The sequence below is a fragment of the Brachyistius frenatus genome, unplaced genomic scaffold (assembly GCF_029030835.1).
Source record: "Brachyistius frenatus isolate BFR_SWC_R1_liver_20210118 unplaced genomic scaffold, ASM2903083v1 Contig_11, whole genome shotgun sequence".
NCBI lineage: Eukaryota > Metazoa > Chordata > Actinopteri > Embiotocidae > Brachyistius > Brachyistius frenatus.
In genome coordinates, this window is record NW_027210610.1 from 905,983 (window position 1) to 919,678 (window position 13,696).

The window sequence follows — 13,696 nt, forward strand, 5'->3', positions numbered from 1 at the left end:
TCACGGCTCCTTTTGCAGGACTGCAGGAGCCCAGAACAAATTAGTCTAATAGCTGGAAAGTGCCTTCTAAGCAGCGGCAGAGGTCAACCAGTTGGAAATGTGCTCAGCGACACTGGGACAAGGACAAAGCAGAATATGGCTCATGTCACTGCCTTTGGATCTGCCTGAAAGGTGCGTCTGAACAGTGGACAGATGCAAATGAGAGGCTGATCAGCATAACATCAAAGTGCTCATAAACTCTGTCCACACGTTTGAATTAAATGAGGTACAGTAGCGCTGAACCGGTGGCAGTGATTTTCTTTTGCTGTTGCTGCGGGGCTGCTCGGACATTGTTGGTCATCACAGTTTCATTTTCACTGCAACACACAGCAGTCATTATCTGTTCGCCACAACAAGGAGACAAGTTCAACCCGAGCACTGGCCTTTCTACGGAAACACATCTCTGACTATGACATTGTCATGCCACAAACAGGGCCCTCACACAAGCAGCAAGTAACACAAACACAAGTGTGTGTGCACACGTCAGCCTCACAGACACCCGGACTAATGAATCAACAGCACACCCCACAGACCTGATGGTAAATGAATGAGCAGCACATAGAGACAGAGTTTCTGCTTCATCCACCAAATGCATTCCATTTACAAAAAGCAACAGAGAGGGGGAAATCATGCAGTTACCATTAGACGTCTTCATCACAAAACAGTGTGTCTGTTATTGTAGTCGAGAGGGAAGGCAGAAATCATTTAGTCAGTGTCCAGGTCCTGTGATTTTTCTCAAACAAAAGTTCCTAGTTCCTGAGTCCCCACTGCTCCTTTTAAACATTTATCCAGCCAGCTTCTATTAAAAACGTTATCTGCTGATGCCCAAATGTCCGTGCAGGGTATTTTTTTAAGAACTACGTCCTTTTGGGAATGATTGCTAATATATGTAGCAATGCTAATGTCTTTAGCAGAAATGCAGGCAGGTCCTCTTCCTCCTGCTCAGGGACACATACTTCTCAACTGCGTTCGCTTTACGTTTTCTTTTTTAATCTAAAAACAATTGGTGTTTTTTTTTCTTTCTTTTCATAAATGTATTTCTAATTTTTTCAAATTAGAAATTACAAAATTTACTTCCAAAAAATTATAAATATACTAAGTCGATTTCTGGGCCCTTAATTACTGCTGGTACGCCCCTTAAGCTTCCTGGTACCTGGCTGACAGTAAGCAGTTTTAAAAGATAGAGTTGTTGATGTCAAATTAACATTATTGACATTATAAAAAAACAGGTCTTTAAGTCCAGAAATTGTCCGGCCAGAGCATGCTTCTCATTTCTAGGCAGCTACTTGTCGGCTGAAATGACAGCTTTCACCTGCAGGTTTAGTTTTAGGGGAGGGATGTTGCTAACTTCCAGTCATCTTCTGCAGGCAGCTAAACCATCATACACTGCAACTCAGTATGATAAATTCGTCAATATTTTCTTCACATTAACTTTTCTCACCCATCTAGATATGAACAGTTCCCGTATTTTAATGTCATTCCATCTTAAAAAATCTCATTACGAGTGTGTTATACATGCGACACAAAGTAAACAGTTAAAGAGTAGCCATGAAATCCATCTCTGCATGTCTAAGATCACGCCGCTATCTATTTGTTTATCCCTCAGACTGCATCAGCAAACCAAATTAGAACTCATATCTTTGTGCTTCAGGCTTCCCAATATTATTTCCAATCAGGGAGAGAATTATTTAGCAATGTGTGACTAGCGATCTGTTATATTTGTAGTTGGTGAGGCTGCATTACCAGCATAGGGAGGAGGGTACAGTGAGGACAAGATTAATTATTAATTGTGTAGTTATTTATATTGCATGTTCATATTTATCTAACCTGCTGAAATGCAAGCAGGCAGTGCTCTGCACTTATTTCTACGCTGTGACCATTACATGTCCGAACTAAAAATATTTTGCAGTCAGATCAGACTGTAATTTTAAAGTTTATTAAAGTTTTACAATTATCTCATAAGTTAGCATCATAAGCAAACTCCAATAATCTGCAGCAGCAGTGTCATCAAAACAGGATGTGAACGGAGCAGGTGATGATGATGATGATGATGATGATGATGATTCTCTGGCGGTTTGTCACAACCCAAATGTGAAAACAGCATACAGAGTTGTTTCAACCTTTAATTAATTTTGTGCTGACAGATAATTATTTGTGCCAGCATCTTTTCAAAAACTCCTGATTGTTTAATCAGATTTGTATTATGTAGCATTATGATTACTTTTTGTTATTGCGTTGAAATGGTGTTTTTAGATGTTAATCAATCCACAAACAGTTCCCCTTTGGTCAACTTTTCCATTAAAACCACAAAAACACAGCCACCAAGAATTATGACTTTTTGATCATTTTCAAATTTTATTGCGCTCGTTATTGTTGAAAAAACTGTAGGTGAAATCGATAAATGACCTTCCTGTAGTTTCTTAAAAATGTCATCACTGTTACAAAGACCAGACACTTCATTTCAGACAAACTTTCATTTAACTGCTAAGTAACATTGTCACTTGCCAACCAGTGCACTTATAAGTATAATATGAGATAGTTTAAAACATTTTAAAAAATGAAACAAAATTCAGAAGAAAACAAGCTAGCCCCGTTATGTCCCGTCTCGTAATACCAACCCGTATCTCTAGATATAGTGAGTCACTGTAATGATTTAGCTCAAACTGATCTGCTTTTTTTTTTTTTTTTTTTTTTTTTCAATCCACGACTTGCTTAACTGGGTTAAACTACTAACTACAGCGCAAGAATATGCTAAATTTGACTAAACTTTAAGAGCCCAACTGGGAGCACACTGGACTCTACAGTCAGTCACTATCGCCTCCTAACAAATAAAGTGGTATTATACAACAGTACTTATTTTCTACATATTGCACCATTAAACAATGACCACCAGAAAAATGTTGTTCATTCTGATGTTAATGCTCGTGAACCAAAACCGAATTTTTTTTTAAACTAAAATATAAATAAATTCTCACCTGATTGTTTTTTTTTTGCCATCAGCAATAACAGGCATCAGTATCACTCTGGAGAAGACCGTGGTCATATCTGCTGCTTCAACTAAATCTTGACACTTTCTAATTATTTCCTAGCTTTCTTCACACACTCATCTTTCAGTGCCTTCGGAGTTCAAAGGTCCTTCTTCATCTGAAAATGCCAACGTGAAGAGTATTGTCACCAGCTGCTCTTTTTTCTCAGCGCATTTCCTATCAGGTCTCTCTCCCTCGCTGCCTCTCATGGCTCCGGCAGGCAGCCGAGCCAGATTTATACACCAGGTCAGGACTAATGAGTGGGTTTGGAACATTTTCTCATATTTATCAAGATGAACCTGCTGATCTCCTGCTACTCCGACCTTCTCCCTCATTCAGTTTGTTGTCTCAAGTTTGAGAGGGATTCGTGACTGAGCTCGCTCTCAGTCAAACTGCCTCAAACTTCAGACTTTAAGCATCACAGGAGTTTTTGAAAGGTTATATGTAAAAACAGAGGGCATCCCGAAGACTCAGTTGACCTCGGACACCTTCTACATCCAGCCTGAACGTTTTGTGAACCCACTTTGGTTTCTGTTCCAATAATAATAATAATTTTCTGCAGCAACTTTAAACTTTAGTAATAGCTACTGTGTAGTGATAAATAATAAACATAAATTTCAAGGTTCTCAGCCTGCTTTAAGACATTTTACTGCGACTAAATGTCTCTCTGCCCCGTTTGGTAAAGACCTACAAACCCCCTTTTTCCCATCAAATGAATCACACGATTGTGTTTCACCAGCAGTCGTGAGGAGGAGACATCATTGACTTTCAACTACTAAATATGGGATATAACTGGCCTAATATGGAAATCTCATAAAACGTTTCACTGGGGGCAGCAGAATTTGGGGGCTAGATGCAAACATCAGTTCTTGCAATTGGACGGTAATGGAGGATATATCTCCCCACATCTAGGGCAAACAAAGGGATTTGCTTTCGCTGAAAATCTTTCCGACCTTGTTTGGAGCCCATTTGGAGGCGAAAATTCACCACGCTTCACTCTCAGAAGTCAAATTTACCCCAACTCCCTCGATAATTTCTTCCGATCCATTACCCAGCATGCTGATGTGTTGTGCTGTTTGTAGCTACCGTGCAACTGTGTCTGCTGCAAAACATACAATCAACCGGAGGCAGACCGAACAGACGCCGAAGAATTTATTTGGTAAACAGGGTGTTATTTGATTTCCTGTTGTGCCGCCGCGTACAGTCGTGGAAAACGACACTGTGTTCATTAGTTTATGTGCATTAGCAAAGGAATCTAATGGTTTATGCATACGAGGCCAACAGCGGAGGGCTTGGATGATTTAGGATGATGCTCATTTTATGGAAATCAAAGCAAGAAATAAGAATAGTTCCCATAACGCACAGACGCCTGCCCTCCTTCCAGCTTTTCGTCCCACAGTTGTCTCTGTCAAGACAGCTCTGTACCTTCCTCGCTCTCCCTCAATCCTCCTTCACCTCCCCTCCATCCCGTTCTCTTGTTGCTGTCAGAATGCATTAGGACGACGCTAACGAGTGACTTAAATTAGGATCCCCCGCAGTCCTATCCAGGTGTGGGTAATGAGGTGGGAAGGCAGGAGAATGAGGCTCCTCCTCCTCTCTTTCACTCACTAAACAAAGGAAAAATATATTTTACTGTGCTACAGCAACAATTCAAAGCATTCCCCGACGTCCCTTAAGGTGGAACAAGGTTATGTTGTGGTAATATGACACATAAAATGAGCCTACGTGAGTGAGAGACACACAATTTTGGACATAAACCGATAAACAGCACACGCACTGACACCGCTGGATCCGTGACAAGCGTTATTTGTTATGTATTGCTGTGGATTTATGGAAACTAGCACCCAAATGCTCCGACGCAGACAAGCTTAATGATATGGAAATTGAAGTCGTAAGTTCGTGAAATGCAGTCATGAGTTCTCCTCTCAAGGCCATCAGTTAGATCTGAGCTCCGGCAGCTGATGGGCTGTGATCTGTTATCGTCCCTGTGGCCTGGCCTCTCACAGACAGGCTAAATAGGTGGTCTCCCTCCACTGGAGGTGGAAATGAATCTGGCCTCAGATCCTCTCTCCTTTTCTGCTCCCTCTAACACCCTGCTTGTCTCCCCGTCTACATATCTAGGCCATCTTACTTTGTTTGACGTGATGGCTGCAAACAGCAGGTGTGTGTGTGTGTGTGTGTGTGTGTGTGTGTGTGTGTGTGTGTGTGTGTGTGTGTGTGTGTGTGTGTGTGTGTGTGTGTGTGTGTGTGTGTGTGTGTGTGTGTGTGTGTGTACCTGTGAGTCGAAGCCTCAACTTTCCAAAACTACAGAATGATCAACTGCAGCACGGTTTTATTGAATCCAATTACCTTCCATTCTTTCTCCAGCCGATCTAATGGTCTGAAGCAGCAGAGTCAGCTAAACATTCAGGGACTCACATTTTTCCTGCTCTTCATCACTTGTCCATCAAGTCGCTATGACTTATCAGGAACAACAGAGGCCTTGACAGAGTGACACAGTCACAAATGATGGCCATGATCTGCCTTGTATGAAAGTTTTGAGAAAACTAATCTTATTACCATCTCTCCTCCTCGCTGCCTCAGCAGGTTTCTGGTCCAGGAGCTTTTCCACTGTTTGAGTTACAGTGGGAGAAGCACAGCCACGGATCTGGACTTTCCATATATACATGTAATAAGGTTCAGTGGTTGTCTTGTCTGTCTGCTGGGTTGTTAAGCTGTCACTCCAGACATATACACAGCTTCGCCTCTCGGCCTCTGCACTCTTTTATTAAACCCTTTAGCGGGAGGAGGATAATAATGTTAAGTCAACCTGGTGGGTATCGCTCACAATAAAGCAGATGTCAGAGCGGTGGACAAACCCTGAGTCGGAAAGAAGCTGCTGAGAATAGCCAGGGTTAGAATTACCCACAGAACACACATGAACTTGTTACTGACAGTCAAATATACATTTCAAGAAAGTTGCGGTTCTGGATTCGTCCCTGTAAAACTATAGTTAAGCCTTAGAAATGCTTTGGAACTTAATTTACTTTTACTTTATTGAATTCCACTGTAAACATGCTGTAACTCTTTTCCAATGACATATCAGATCATCTATGTTCACATAAAGTCTGCAGCTCGATCCAGGAAATGTTTCACTTAGCATAACAGACTGCAAGCAGCTAGCCCGTTCTCTCCAGCACACATGTCAAATCTTCTTTGTTTGATGTGACTGTAACAGAACATCACATGTATAACTCCACTGTCCATGAATGCAATAAAGAAGTCAAATGTTGTGTCCCACATGCTCCTCTCCCAGAAACTAAATGCTGCTAATGGCTGCGAAACCAGTTCATGCAAGATATTCCCCGACAGTAGGTTGTTTGGTTCAGCACTATATCGATGTGTCTTCTGTATTAATTTTAGATTTGTATTCATTTATATTCATATACTAGAATTTGTTTCTAGTTGTATTTAAAAGTCAATTTTTTTTATATGTATATTTTCATATTTCTATAGTTTAATGATTGTTTATTTGTGTCGTTTCACATGTCGCAATAAAAATGTTTTAAAAATCAGTTTGCCCAGGAAGCCATACAAGCCAGAACCACCCGGGTCCACAAGAAAAAGAATATATCTGTTTCAAGACCAAACTTTCATTTACATTTTTGTATTATTTGTCCCTAAAACGTCTCGATGGACTTTCCTCGCTCACAGGAAACAAGGCTACAGAAGATACCTGCCACTAAGTGGTAAAATGAATGTTTGGACGATTGGGAAAAGCTCTCTCGTTCACGTAACTGTGATCTCCACAACAAAATGCAGACTTTGAAAGTCTGACTTCACTAAATAAATGTGACAAACAACAACAAGATCCATCACACATTACAAGCGGAGCTGTCTTGCCACAGTCTCTTTGGAAGCTGATTGGACAGATTGGACAGATTGGACGCGCTCCAGCATGTTGTTGTGAAGCAGACTGGTCCCCAGTAGCACCTGGTGCTTTGTCTCCACTTTAAACAGCTTCCGTCTTCGTAGCTGGCTCCCTTCCTGACACAAAACTCCCCCGTGGAAAAGAGAGAAGTGAATTGGTGTCTGCCTTCCTCTCAGGTACACCCTTCATCGCCCCCACCTCCTCCTCCTCCTCCTCCTCGCCTCTCCTCCTTCCTCCTTCCTCCTCCTCCACTCTCCTGCAATCCGCTGCCCACTCAAGCAGCTGTCAAGGTGAGTCGGTTTTACATGGTGAGGCTCCAATGCCCTTGTCCAATTTCACTTTAGAGTGAAGCTGGGCTGAACATGCCAATCCTGATATTACCAAACAAATTAAATCACGCGGTTGGGCGCAGAGGAGGGGGAGAGTGCAGAGGATGCTGGGATGAATGAGAGGAGGACGTGGGAACAGTTGTCAACCGAGCCGAGCCCGGTCCGATCTGGACGTCCTGGGAGGAGGGTTCCTTAATTGGCTTGGGATGGAGGGGAGCACCGGGGGGGGGAGACCGTTCGGTTGGCGCTGGCCAGGTCCATGATGAAACCATGATGGCCAACAATTAAAGGCCTAATCAGAGATAAAGCAGCTACAGGAGGTACACTTCAACTCAGAGCCCCCGCCAGTCATGCTGAAAGAAAAACATCTGCCTAATTTAGGTGATGTAACTTTGTATTTCTGGGCATGACGCGGGGTTTGGTTTGGTTAATCTGCCTCTTTCCAAGGTTTAGATTGCAGGTGACCATTTGTTCACATAGCTGAGCTCCACCCAAACCAGCTGAATAAGCTTCTTTTATGTGAACATTAACCAACTGACACTCAACAAATACATGCCTACGCTCTGCTCTACGGCCATGCCAGCGTGCTCAAAATGACAAATGCTAATGTCGTGCTAGTAACTCCGCAGCGTTAACTAGAGACGGACTGCTTCTTAAGACAACTTACTTTTGGGCTGTGGGTTAAGAAGAGCACGGGGACAGCTTCCTCTAGTCAACTGCTTCTTTTAATATCCACTCTCACCACAACACAAACAACTGCAGGTGCATGACCTCATCACCTTTTAGCATATCGGTCCGTCCAATCAAGATCCACATTACAGTTAAGGTGCGCCCCAGAACAATCACAAAATAAATCACGCGATAAATAAATCATCTGACATGCTGAAGTTTACAAGGCTCATTATGTTAGCACGTTAACATTAGCCCAAAACACAAAGCACAGCGGAGGTTTTGCTGGACCGCTGGAAGTTTAGACTGAACAATTACGGTAGTAAAGTGAGGAAGAGATAACCAAAGTGGTAACTAATTTATATTCTGGGGGACATGGACATCTTCCCCAAATTGCATGGCTAATATCTGAATGACATGTTACCTGAAACCCAAAAAGTTGGCCTCTTAGTTAAGCATTACCATGCTTCACGCTCACAAGTTCAGTGTGGCAGCCTTTAGAGCCACCAGCACGGCTGGAAGTGAAAAACTAAACGTGTTAATTACACAAAGCAACTTTTGGCATCACAGCCTTACAATCACATCCATCCAGAATCCTTTAAGACACTCAGATGCAAGTTTTCCCTCCAACAGTCTCAGTCAACTGGAGCAAAGCTTCCTGACTCAGTCCCGCTGCTTTTCATTTGACAAGTCTAATAAGAAATGATTTAAGCCAGGAACACCAGGTGAATGCAGAAACTTGTTAAAGGACTGAAGCTGGAAAACAACAGCAGTCGATGCAGTGACGGCTACGACAGGCAGCATTTTCAGTAACAATTGCAACTTGCTTTTTATTGACTGGTAAAAAAAAAATGGTCTTTTGCTCCTACTGCCTTCTCACCATCAGAATTTATTGTGCTGTTTCGTGTAAGGCATTTCAACCACAGCTGAAAGGGACAAGTTCAGGTTGGATGGAGAATCTCTAACTTCAGTTGACGTGGAAAAAGGATTTGTCTCTTCCTCTTGTTTGCATTGTGGCTCTGGAAAGTCTCTTCGTCAAGCAGGCTCCGAAAAGTTTCCTTTGTTTTCTGTCTTATTTGCAAGTGATTCTTTCCGCATCTAATTGACGACTCCCACTGTGTCCTTATCTTGTGACCTACAACCAACTCTGTATTACCATACGAAAGCAGGTACAAAGGGAACGGGGGTGACTGTCAACTGTTTGTCAACTGTATAAAAGCTGCCCTAAGGAAGAGGACTGTGGAGAACGGAAGACGAGGACGGCGGAGGAGAGGACTACTGGGGCGAGCCCGGCTGGAAGGACTGCTGGAAGGACTGCTGAGGAAGGACTGCTAGAGGACTGCGGAGGAGAGGACCTGCTGGGGAAGAGAGCCCTGATGTAGAGCCCTGATGTAGAGCCCTGCTGGAGAGGACTGCTGGAGAGGACTGCTGGAAAGCCCTGATGTAGAGCCCTGCTGGAGCCCTGATGTAGAGCACTGCTGGAGCCCTGCTGTAGAGCACTGCTGGGGGGATGGGAGAGCCCTGCTAGAGGCATGTAGTTACTCCTTCTTGCAAGAATAAATGTCCGACGTGTTTGATTTTGAACCAAGCCTCTCGAGTAATTTTTCCAACATCAGTCGAAGCAGATAAGGAAAAGCAATGCACCAAAAAGTCTATAAAAACAGTTCATCACAAAATAACTCCAGAATTAATTGATCATAACAGGGAGTGCAATTTCTTCAAAGTTTAAGTGCTTCACTGGCTTATTTCCGTCGGCATATATTATATATTCTGTGTGTTACCATTTATCTCATCACCTGACTAATCTCTGAAGTCAATGCTGAAGAATCTGTCAACAACTCACGGAATTAAGTTGAAGTTTTATTAGAACGCTGCTCAATGCTATAACATATAAAGGGAGGCTGTAGAGATTAATACTATTATGAGAGTTTGTAGAATTCAATGGGTAATACAACTGCGTTTACTTATCTCCATTTGCAGGAAATGAGCGTAATAGTCCTCCGCTTACAGAAAAAACACGTTGTATTTTGCTGATGGGAAACAGGTGGTTTTAGAAAAAAATCTCATGATGTGATGTGTGAAGCCCGTGTAGATTCCCATGTAAAAACTTCCCCACATACTTTCCCCATGTTATCATACGTGGCAACATGTGGTAAACATGTGTCATACGTGTGATCATGTGTTTTTCAGTAAGGGTATTTTGCAGCACCGTGATATTTTTATGCATTCAAACGCTAAATTCTGTGGTTTTGAGTGTTTGATATCTATGTTTATTTGTAACCAGACATCACATGTATTCATTAAGTTTTCCGGAGTCAGTTTAGTCTGAAACACCATCACACACCCCTCTGACAGACCCCTTACACGTTCATCCTAATCCAGAATCCATCGCTGGAACTGGACTCGCTGGCTGCAGACCCTCCTCGTACCCTTCATGCGGTGCTGACAGCACCTGGCACACTTCTAGCTCTGCAGCCCTGAATCAATGCGTGCAGCAGGAGCTGGAGCACCGAGCCCTACCGCACACCAATTGATTTGTGAGGCAGTGGTGATGTGCTAAATAGTGTTCGACATCCAGAATCATGTGAACACCACTCAGCCAGCCACTCGTGTGATTAGAACAGCGTTTGATTTAAGCAGGAAATGGGCTTTCTAATCATGAAAATTAACCTCTTAAGATCCCACCCTCTGTTTTAGTCAGAAACAGATGAAAAGCTTGGAGGCATTTTGTTCGCTGGACTCTTGGATGACAGGAAAGGTAAAAAAAAAAAAAAGAAGTACAGTTTAGCTCGGTCTGCCCTCTAATTACAAAGTAGCGGTGGTACTTGTATGTTAAAATGATTTAAACTGTTTGAGGCCTTGTACTTTCAAACGATGACTCAGAATGGGCCGACGCCATTCAAAATACAGCTGCAGAATTTGCACTTGGCCTTTATTTACAGTGCTGAAGAGAAACTGAAGAATGGACCAGCACCGGTGGTTGATGTTACATAAAGAACATTCAAAGGAACATGTGGAAGCTCAGCAACACTGATTTTAGCACTGTTACAACTTAAACAAAATTCAGGTCATTCATATTCCGTGTATTATTTTTACTATTTCCAAAGCTGGACTCTCTCTGTCCACCTGCAACCTACATACACACATATCACACTGTAGGAGAGCCAAAGTAAAAGATAAAAGAAGTAATGTAGTCGAAAGTGGAAGTATTATTGATGATTGTACAGTCATGTGAACAACAGAACACACTGACTCTACTTGTGGTAACAAAACCATGCACATACACCGAGTGTGTGTTACAATGCCAACGTGAAATACCCTTAACAAACCCTTCATGCACAATTACACTAATACCACTTCAGTGTGGTATTCGGTGCCAAGTGTTCTCCATAATTAATCATGTTCTAGTGCGCTGCACTCCAGCACAGCTGATGTTAATAAACAACAATGAAGAAGAAGGATGCTGTAGTTGCCGTTTCATCTTTAGTTTAGTTTGAGGATGTGATGACATAATCAGCCCACATTGTTACTTTGAGACATAGACAGGCGGGAGCGTATCTGTGCTTCTTGGGACCTATGTTCTCTGGATCTTAAGTTCCCAGAGTCCTACGTTCTCTGGATCTTAAGTTCCCAGAGTCCTATGTTCTCTGGATCTTAAGTTCCCAGAGTCCTACGTTCTCTGGATCTTAAGTTCCCAGAGTCCTATGTTCTCTGGATCTTAAGTTCCCAGAGTCCTACGTTTCCAAGGCCTAATGTTCCCAAGGTCCTATGTTTCCTGCATCCTATGTTCGCTGGGTTCTCAGTACCCGAGTTCCTAAGTTCCCAAAAAGTCCTATATTCTCTGGGTCTTAAGTTCCCAGGGTCCTATTTCCATGGTCCTAAGTTCCACAGTTCAACCCTAACAACTCATTAGTTGTGTGTCTAAAATCTGCCATTATGATGTTAATTGACCGAGCTGTACACACAGCAGTAGGGTATGCAATCAAAATCATGATAACATAACCATAACCATGCCCAAACCTTCACCCTAACCTAAATAGCCCATGACTTATTATGTGAATACAGAACTGGGGAACTTATTTTCAGGTTCCCACTATGTGCTATATAGAGCTGGGGAACATGGGACCCTAAAACAGCACATATGTAGAACATGGGAACAGGAATGACTCCTGCTAGCTGTTTCAGGTCTTTATGCTCATTAAAGTAACCAGCCGCTGGCTGCAGCACATCTTCACAGAGTCATTACAGGTGTGACCCTCTGCCAGAAAGAAAGAAAACGTGTTTTTTGTTCAGTGAAAGTCTTCTTTCACCCCAAACCCCTTTCCTGTCCTTCTAAACAAAGTACATCAGACGAAATCTAATTCAGCAAGTGAGTCGTTGATGGGCTGCTGCATCACTGTCACCGAGACAAAGAGAGTGACTTTGATTGCATACCATACTGCTGTGTGTACAGCTTGGGCAATTAAAATCATAACGGCAGATTTTAGACACACAACTAATGAGCTCAACTCCTCTGAGTGGAAATGCCATTAGAAGTCCTAATGGGTCTCATTCGCCGAGTAACAAAACAAATCCTCAGCTGTTAGATATGAGCTGCGTTGCTTCCCTGGCTAGAGATCCACACACAATGGCTTTTTGATTAACTGTGTTTGTTTACATGAAGACACAAAGAAGTTTCTCCCCTACTGAAGCCTGATACGATGTGATACGAAGGCTGGCTGTGAAAACACAAGAGCTCCTGATCTCCAATGAAGAATTTTCGAAAAGAGGAAAGAAGTGGGTTAGCGTGTTGAAGTACTTTTTCACCTCCGTCCTCTTTACAACAGCTTCACCCAGACTCAACATCCACCGTACGTTCACGTTGCACGATATCCAAATGTGTTTCTGGAGAAACGTTATGACAGCTTAGTTTCAACGTCGCTGAAAAAAAATTCCCCGTCTTCTGCTCCTCCCTTAAGCTCCCCTTCTCCTCAGCCATCCTCCACGGGGATGAGGATCATTGGAGGAGGAGGGGGAAGAGGAGGGGATGGGGGGGGGGGGCTCATCATCTGGTCCTGCCAGGATCTATTTCTGCTTTGGTGTGTCCTCCGAGATCTCTGCTCTGTGCCAGCGCTGATGATGATCCAGGCTCTACACCTCCACTCCCACCGGAGCACATCAATCACCTCCACTCCTCTCTCACACTCCCGGAGAGGGGGAGGATGTGAGGGGAGGGAGGAGGCGGCGAGGCCTCCACTTCACTCATATAAATGAAGGGAATAAAAGAAAAAAGGAAATAAAGGAGGACTTGGAGGTGTGGTGGCTGCAGTTGTCACCTCTGCTCCTGTGATGTCTGAAAAGATCCCAGGAGGCACGTTATGACACATTTGTGGGGGATGACGTGTGTGTGCGTGCGTGCGTGTGTGCGTGCGTGTGTGTGTGTGTGTATTTCACCTAATCTCTCCCGAATTGGAACAGACACCTGAGGCGTGAAATAGATGCCTGTCCCAACAGAGGGCACCCAGAACTTCAAACACAATCCTTTCTAAAGGACTTCGAACAAAACGGAGTGAGTGTGAGTTCACTGAGAAACTAAATCCCTCCATCATGTTTAGGGACCAAACATCATTTCATGTTCCTGGAGTGGCATCGGTTCCAGGTTACAGAAGTGAGACTGGCTTCTGTTGCAGGGACCGATGAGACTCTGACACCAGCTGGTCTGGAAAATGATGCAGCTCATGTTA